This window comes from Tamandua tetradactyla, chromosome 3, assembly GCF_023851605.1.
Source record: "Tamandua tetradactyla isolate mTamTet1 chromosome 3, mTamTet1.pri, whole genome shotgun sequence".
Lineage (NCBI taxonomy): Eukaryota > Metazoa > Chordata > Mammalia > Pilosa > Myrmecophagidae > Tamandua > Tamandua tetradactyla.
This window is the reverse complement of record NC_135329.1, coordinates 91,133,667-91,142,792: the sequence shown is the minus strand read 5'-3', so window position 1 is coordinate 91,142,792 and position 9,126 is coordinate 91,133,667. Positions and strand designations below refer to the sequence as shown.

At 43.8% G+C, this 9,126-nt stretch overlaps 1 long non-coding RNA gene across 1 annotated transcript in view; it reads left to right on the top strand.

The window, feature by feature from the left end:
- The first annotated feature begins 1,603 nt into the window (after nt 1–1,603).
- The window catches only part of LOC143676223 (uncharacterized), a 123,151-nt gene continuing 115,628 nt past the window's right edge, over nt 1,604–9,126 (top strand). The window contains exons 1-2 of the long non-coding RNA XR_013171934.1: nt 1,604–1,757; nt 2,300–2,390. This is a non-coding gene — a long non-coding RNA (uncharacterized LOC143676223). The remainder of the gene's footprint in view (nt 1,758–2,299; nt 2,391–9,126) is intronic.

The following is a 9,126-nucleotide window of genomic DNA, read 5'->3' as shown; positions in this document are numbered from 1 at the left end:
CAAATAATGTATTATGGCATATGAGGCCCTTTGCCAACCTTTCTGGCATGATTTACTCTTCTTTTCTTCCTACCTCTAACCAATCCCAACCCACATTTTCTCTGAAAGTCCACAAAGTTCTACTTCAATACCACTGTGGGATTTTATAAACAGGGTTGTTTTGTGGCCACCTCCCTGGCCCTGCTTTCTATCTCCTTACTCTATTTTATTTTTTGTTGAGAAACTTAATGTCATCTAATATAGTACATATTTATTTGTTAATTTGTCTCTGTCTCCACCCAGGAGAACATAGCTTGATTAGAGCAGAGTGTCTGTTTGATCTCAGTAGCATTCCCAGAGCCTGGAAAAGTATTCAACCTGCCCATGGAAGACAATAAATAATTGCTGATGGGCTGCTTTCCAGCCACAGATACCACAAGCTCTTTCATTGGAAGTGACAAGAACTCACCTCATGGTAACACAAGCAAATCAGATAATTTATTGACTTCCATGACCGAAAAGTCTGGACATGAAATTTAAGTATGCCTCTCTCTGAAGCTAAAGCAGGATGACTTCTTCCAGCCGCACTTTGTGATCTCAACAGAAAAAGACTTTTCTGGTGGCTGTCAGAGAACAGTTCCAGAGAGGATTCTGGTTAGCCTGGCTTGCCCAACTCTGGAAGTGGGTGTCGTCTGGGGAGGAAGGGGAAATGAATGCTGGGCTGTTCCTCCTCAGCCTTCTCTATTCCCTCATAAAGAAGGCAGAAGAGATAACTTAAGAAAGAAGTTACTATGCGTCCATTGTATCTATCTGTAAATTTTGCTTCCTTTAGGTTGCTGAGTGATGGGGATGCCAGTCTCTTTATGGGCGAGGTGCCGAGAACACTTGTCAGAGAGTATTTGATAAATGTGAAAAGACAAGTGTAGGAGGTTGTGGTATTTTGATTGATGACAAGATATTTATATCAGTGTCAAAAAATATATTAGGAGGAGACAAAGTAAGAATATTGGTTAATAATGGAAATAAATTGCATTCAATTAAAATAGTTGCTGTTTCTTAGATGCAGGTCCAAGTGACATAAACCCAAAGTTCTTAAGAGTCTCAGTCAAAGAGCCATGAATCTGCTAGAAAAACAATTTGTGAAACACTCATTAGTCCAAAAGCATCCCTGAGAATTCTGTCTCCAGGCCTCTAATGGGCCATGAAACTTGAATTCAATAAAAAATGATTTAACTGTCAAGCGGGTGAACTGGGTAGACTTCTGCTTCTTTGCTCTCTCATTATGGAGTTTATTTTTTCCAGGCTGTTTGTGTAAATACTATTTGTTTTGCTGAAGTTCAAAGATGCTTTGTGTGAAAATGGTACTTGGCTTCACTAAGGTGGCTGGTGCCGGCTGACCTCCTGTCTGTTTGCCTGGGTCCCTCCTGCTGCTCCTCTCTTCCCCTCCCCTCCTGGCTCCCTCACTCCCCACCCCCATTGATATCATGCCCCCCTCCAAACTGAGAGCTGCAGCTTACTGGATGTGCAGTGAGTCAGCTAGTCTGGGGAATTTTGAGAGCTCATACATTAGATTCTTGCTTTCCAATCCATTAATTTTGTTGTTCTAGGCCTGCTGGGAGCCCTGTTGCCGCTTGTAAGAATAACAGATCACTGCTGGTGCTTTAGGCGTCTGGTATCCCTGGCGGCTGTTTTGCAGACACTCAGCCTCAGCGGCGTCACTGGCCTTTGTGTGTCTGTGTGTGGCAGTCACAGTTTCATAAGCCTCTCAGTAGGAGTGGGTGAGTACCTTCCTTCTCTTTCAGCTCACTGTCAGCCTGGCTTCTCATAGGAATACCCAGCCTACTTTCTGAAATTGGGACACTCTAGAACATTCTTCCTAAGGATTTTATGAAGAATTTGAGGATTCTGTCCAGGATGCAGTGGTTTGGATTTCATGGGTTTTGTGTCTCTCTACATCAGCCATGAGAAGCTCATCCAGGGCACTTGCTGTCTGCCAGAGGGATTTTGGTCTCTTGGCAGTGGCCAGCTGTGTCTGGTGGAGGCTGGGGCAGTGGCAGGCTGGGCAGTGAAGGGGAGGTGAATGTATGGCAGATACAGATGAGCAGGATGGATGGGTCGCATCTGCTCACTTTGGGTACCACAAGATCATACAGTCCAGCTCTGATGTGTCTTTTCTGACAATTGTTCTCCCAGGTGATCAGATGGCTCTGATGTATTTAGGGATCCCTGAGATTTAGTAGAGAGAATAAGAGCTACTTATCAGCTGGGTGATATTTAGAAGGTTATTTAGCCCCTTTGAATCTCAATTTTCTCATTTTAGATAGGGATAAGAAGACCTGTATGTGGTTTGCTGTGGAGATTCGACTTACTGGATAAAACATGAAAGCTGTTGGCAGAAGGCCAGGTATATGGTGAGTGTGCTGGTTATGAGGCTACTGTCACTCAAATCCAGTATCTTCTGCTCTCTGGTACTAGGGCACAGTCATCGCAAGCCACATTTCTGCATGTGCGCTGTTCCCTCTTAAACTCTACTTGTCAGAGGTGTTACAGGGAGAGCGAAGACAGGGAGAGGGAGAAGGGCCTGGCTTCTTCCTTATTTGATTCCTTTTCCTGGGAGCGTCACCCCAGTCGGGCTCTTTTACCTGTCAGTGCAGTGGGTCTAAGACCACCAGCAGCTGGACAGCTCCCTCCTCTCAGAAGGGTGGGTCTCAGCTCCCTGGGGACTTTCTGCCAGGTTCTGAGAGAAACAACCTTTCTCCCCTGCCTTTTTACACTCTCAATTTTTCCAACAGCCAGTTAAACAATTACTAATGTAACTATTGTAATACCTTGGATGCTTTCTGTTTTTCTGACTGACATTGAGCTATGCAGGGTTGTTACCAAGAGTGGTCCTTGGAACTGAACCTCAAATATGGGGTTTTTGACTTAGTTGGAATTGGTGGTACCCTTCACCCTAAATGCAGTACTGAGCTCCTTGCAATAGCAGTGAGACACTGGGAATTCTTGGCATGGAGGAGCAAGGCAAAGAGCTAAATTATCATTGTGTCAATGATGACAAAGCACCTGGGAAGCAAGTGCCCTGCGGATCAACTGGCTACTGCTCATTGATGGTTTTGGTCATAATTTGAGTACCAGGACTCTGGGTGAGGTGGGTTCTTCTGGATGTACTGATGTGCTGAGAGATGGAAAATGACAAGCTTGGTACTTGACACTCTGGTCTACTCAGGGTCAATAAACTGTAGATCATTTAGGGCAGCCTCAGAATATCTCATTTAATATATCTGCAGAGCAGTCTTACTTGAGAACTCAAACACAGCTGAGATTCTGGAACCCCTGTGTTCCTGCACCTCCCTGCTGGTCTGAGAAGACCAACCTTTCCTTTCATGAAGACCTGGAAGAACTTCTTCTGACTGGTTACTATTCAAGGGGAAGAGTCTTCTCTTCAAGTCCCAGCCCTGTGTGTTCTTATTGTCTCAGAAGTGGTCTATACTCAGAGGCAGAAGGTAGAATAATGCCTTCTCCCCAAGATACCTATACCCTAATCTCTATAGTCTGTGAATACCTGGCAAAAGGGACTTTGCTGATGTGATTGAGTTAAGACCTTGAGATTATCCTGGACTATCCATGTGGGCCCAATGTAATCACAAAGGTCCTTAAAAGTAGAAGAACAGAACAGAAAATTAGAGTCAGAGTGAGGTATTCCTAAGGGAAGGGTTGGAGAGATGTAACATTACTGGCTTTGAAGATGGAAGAAGGGGCCATAAGCCAAAGAATGTGGACAGCCTTAGGTGGTGGAAAAGGCCAGGAAATGGATTCCCTTCCTTCAGAAGGGAATGCAGCCCTGCCAACACCCTGATTTTAGTCCAATGAGACCCATTTCTGGGTAAGCCTAGATTTCTGACCTACAGAACTGTAAGATAATACATTTACGTTGGATTTTAGACAGAAAGTTTGTGGGAGCTTGTTCTGGCAGTCAAATCTTACAAGCAAGACCAGATCACTACATGGTCTGGGAAGAGAAATAAAGTCTGACCAAGTAGGAGATAGTTTATAATCCAAAATAATTGAAACATTTTGCTAATTTATATCACTAGAAAGCTGGGAATATGTGGATATGGATTTTAAAGATGTCAGAGCAAGAATATAGAATTTAACTATAGATTGGGAGGAATTTAGTCAGAGCCCCCAAGCCTGATGGACAGGATAGCAGGAATGGAAGCTTGGCATATTCACATGTCTGTAGGGTGGTGTGCATATGTCTGCAAAGGTGAAGGATTTTAAGTCAGGTTGGATCTGCCAAGCACAGATTCCTAAGGCTGGTTGGATGGAAAGATTAGAGCAGAATATGAAGTGCATGGATTTTGGTGAGAGGCAGCCCTGGATTTGAATCCCAGCTCTACCACTTACAAACTGTGTCATGTGGAACATGTCACTTGGTACAGCAAAGCCACAGTTCTTTTGTTCAAAAGACAGACAGCATCATGGGCAAGAGATCCTTGAAGTCATATTTTGACTCCACTTACTTGATAGCTGTGTACACTTGGGCAAATGACTCTCTCTGTGCCACATTTTCTACCTCCATAAAGAGATAGTATAACATCTGCCTTACTGGCTTCTTCTGAGAATTAAATGGTATGATGGATACAAAGTGCCAGGTATATAACAAGCATCAAAAAATGAGTGATATCATTGTTATCATTACATTAATTACTTAGGAGAAGGGAAAGTTGGGCAATGAAGGCTAAATGATAGAATTGAGGCATTAGTGTAAATCCTAGGCAAATATGCTTGCTTCCCTATACACACTGGCAAACCAACAGCCAAAAGTTCCATTCTATTTATTAAAATGGTTATTCTGCTCCAACCCATTGGAATGGGGCAGGGTGAGGCAGGCAGAGACATTAGAGTGGCTAGGCCCAGGGGGTGGAAGATGAGAGGGGAATTTATCTGTGGAGGGCTTGGATGGCACCGTGGGTCTCTGTGCAAGGGAGGGACATGAGGGAAAGTCTGTGGCCAGGGGTCCCAATGAATGAAATTCTATTCTGTGCCAGTCTCATCGTCTATTGTGTGACCTCTCCCATCTGTGGGCCTTATGTACCCTGACATTTTCCATTGAGTTTAAACATTAATACTGCGGATTCTATAGTATGTGTTTGAAGGATGGTCCCTACCATTTATGTAACGCCAGCTAGGTTGCAAGCCCTCAGCAAGAGACTTATGCATTGCTGTTTTTTTCCCAACAACCTTGTGAAGGTGAAACTATCCATTTCCCAGTCCCTGCCTTCCCAGGCTCCCAGAAGGACATCCAGGGGTCTTCGGTATTTCTGGTCTCCTCTTGTCACCCTCTCTCCTTCATACAATCAACATGTTGCTGCTATTTTCTGTTGGTTGGGCAGCTGGAATATACCAAACATTGCGCCAAACACGGATGCCTGCTGGTTTCTCTTACCCTTTCTGCAAACTCCTAAATTGCTGTCATAAACTCCATCTCTCATTGAAAATATTGCAACATACATATTAGCTGGTTGGCTAGTTATTATTTCCAAGCCTTTTGGTTTATAAGGCAAGTTCTCTTTCCTCTTTACATTACAGGCCCCCTTATGGAATAATTTGGAGGTGGGAGCTCTTGCAAAATATCTTCTACCTCCAACTAATCCTAAAATTCTTCCCTTTAAACCGACAGGAGCATGTAGAGGTTATACATTGTGAAAGCCACAAAGGCAGACATTGTCTATCTAAGTCACCATTTCATTCATAGCACAGTACTGAGCACGGAGAAAGCTCTCAATTAATGCTAAACTGGAGAGTATGCATTACCCCATCTCATAGTGTTTACCCTAGGAAGGGACAATGAAATGCATGTACCTCCTTAATGAGCTTATGGAGGAATCCCTCCCACCCTCTTCCCCCTCCTTTTCCTTCTCTTTCTCTCCTTCCTCTCTTTCTTCCTTCCTTCCTTTCTCTCTCTCTCTTTTCTGTAGAGAATACAGAAACGTGGCACAGAAAGCATCATACCTTGTAATCAATTAAGAAACCACTCCACTGTGGTCCAGTCCCCACATTGCATTCTGGGGTCTAAATCACTTCTGGGATCCAGAGTCCCCAGAACTGCACCCAGAATGAGTTCTCTTATTCTCTCACAGGACCATTTGCATTGCCAAATAATCCAACCCATCGATGGCACTCATGGGTCACCTCTCCTAACACCCACTGGGAGGATGTCTTCCTCTCACCCTGCCCAGCTCGTTCATTACAATTTCAGCTATGACACTTTCCCCATGGCCTGAAGCAGTCAAATAAAGTTGCTGTCTGGGTGCATTTTTTAACTGGCCAGGGTGTTTTCTTGTTTATTCTCTTCCTTAACACGCAAATAGCTTCTAAAAAGAGGACTTTAATTTTGCAGCCCACTGGTCCGTCACGTGTACCAGGCCACACTGTGCTGCCTCTTGCCAGTGCTGTCAGGAGGTCTGGGCTGGCATTTAGGTTTGGGGAGTGGGCATAGATGTATCACTTAAGGAGAAGATCCCGGTTGCTGAAAATAATGACCACCATTCATAAATGATGTCCGCTTTGTTTGCACATGAATCTCTGTGCATGCTTGTATGTGTGTGTGGTAGAGTTACTATTGGATTTGTGGAAAGAGACCCTCAAGAAAACTAGGATTTAGTTTTACATGCCAGGAACTTTGCTAGGCAGGCAGATAATGAATAAAACACAGTCTGTTCCTCAAAAATTACAGACCAAAGATACACATAACTATTGTAAAAGTAAATACGTAAGTCTTACAATGAGGCAGACGCTGCCACAGAGTGGGTTATATGTAATGTGTGTTTGGGAATTCAGCTAAGGGAATGATCAATTTAGTCTGGCAGTGGCATGTTTGTGGGGTCAGTGGGTAGGGGTATAGGTCTGGGAAAATAGGGAAAACTAGAGGAACGTTCAAGTTGGACCTGGAAGATTCCATCAGCATTTCCCCAACATGAGGGTCGGGGGAGAAGGTGGAGGAGCAGTAGAAATGGGACGGGCCTGGTAGTGGGCAGCAGACTCCAGCCCTGCAATACCTAAGAATCCTGTCAAACAACAGCTTTGTGAATCTGGGAAACCTGAATTTAAGCCTTGGTTGTAATTTATAGGAAAAGAAGGCCTTAAGCAACAGCAAGTGTCCTTTCCTGTTAAAAAATCCCTTACAGACTTTTTAGGATCACACTGCTATTCTACTGAGTTGGCAAACTTTCTCTTAGGGGGCCAGATAGTTAAGTATAGTGAGCATTTTAGGTTTTGCAGTCTGTACGGCCTCTGTTGCAATGACTTAACTCTGCTATTGTAGCAGTAAAGAAGTCATAGACGGTACATACATAAATGGACATGGTTGTGTTCAAATAAAGCTTTATTTACAAAAATAGCTGGTAGACAGGTTTTGACCTATGGGTGGTAGTTTGCTGACCCCTGTACTATACTAACAGATACAGCTGAGATATAATTTAAAAAATTCAAAAGCTATATTACGGTGGTGCTGTTTTATGACATCTTTTCTTAAAACCAACCATGGTATTGACCTTTAAATGGTGTGGCAGTCCTTCAGAGAAAAATCTGTGGTCTCTGTCTAAAACTTGGACAGAGAGGGAACTGTTTGGGGGGAAGTGAGAGCCCCACCCTCAACAGGCCTGATCAGTTGTGTATGAAATTGGCAAGACCTCTGGGTGACTTTCCTTGGTGTCTTCCCCTTCATCACCCCTCCCAGCAGCCCCCTGACTTCCCGAAGCCCGTATCTACCTGTTGATTCTCCTGTACTCTTCCGACAAGTGTCCTGTGTCCTTCAATACCTCGCTTTGACTGTTTACCACATGCCAAGCACTTCAATAAGGATTAGATGATAAATAAAGTTTGGACTTGGCCACCTCTTCTCCCACACTCTTGTCCATAGTCTTTTTCCTCTAATGTGGTAGGAAGAGTTTTAGGAGTTTGGAAACCTAAGTTTAAGTGCCAACTTAGCTCCAATTAACTGTGACACTTCAATTGCTTTTCCTTCCTGGGTCCCCTCATCTGAAGAGATTGGACTTAGAGATGCTCAACTCTTGCCCAACATGACTGTGATGTGTAGCTAATTATGGAAGGAAAACATTGATTAATTGTTACCATTTTTTTCTAAGAGGAGAGGATCACTGAAGAGTCAAAGCTTCAAGCACAGATATACTTTTTATTTTTGTATGGGCAGGCACCAGGAATCGAACCTGGGTCTCCAGCATGGCAGGTGAGAACTCTGCCTGCTGAGTTACTGTGGCCCACGCAGATATGCTTTTATAAAAGGATCTTGTGGTGGGGGTGTTTGTCCACAGTGCATGGCTAACTTGTCCTTTCTGCCCTCAGATAGGAACAAACCTCCATATCAGACTCTCACCTCCATTAGTTCAGGTTTGAGAAGTCCATAGGACAGTTATCCCTCAGGCTGTGGTCAGACACATGCACGTCTGGACTATGGGCTTCTGGGCTAGGGACTGTGACATTTCCTATGAGCCACATGTATCTGGCACATAGTAGGTGACCAATTCGTAGGTGTTGAATTGAAAGATGTATGGTAACTTTTTTATATTTATTAGAGGGCTAAGAGGAGACTCTAAAGTAAGAAAACCTAATTTTGGCAGGGAAACTATTTACTGGAGGAGCAATGAACATTTCCGAGCACTTTCAATGTGCCGACCTCCTGGTAAGGGACTGACACCCTCCTTCTCACTTAGTTCTTAAAGGTACGATGTATAAATTCTATTTTACAAATGAATAACTGTATCAAATGTTGGCTGAGCCAACTGCTTTTTTGTCTTTTTTGGCTTAAACCATAAGAATTTAGTGCTTACAGTTTTAGAGACCAAAAGTCCCATATCCAGGCATTGGCCAGGCCACGCTTTGTCCCGGGGTTGGGAGTGCTCTGGTGTTGCAGTGCTCCATCACAGGGCTGTACCCTTGGGCCCCTCCTATGGCTTTCTCTGACTTCTGACCTGTCAGACTGCGTCCACATTTCCTCTCTTAAAAGGGCCTCCAGTCAGAAGGATTAAGGCTTTCCTTATGCAGTTAGAATCTTTGAAAATCCTTTTCACAAACAAATCTTCCTCCTGACTCACCTTAACATATTCAAAGGCATTATTTATAAAT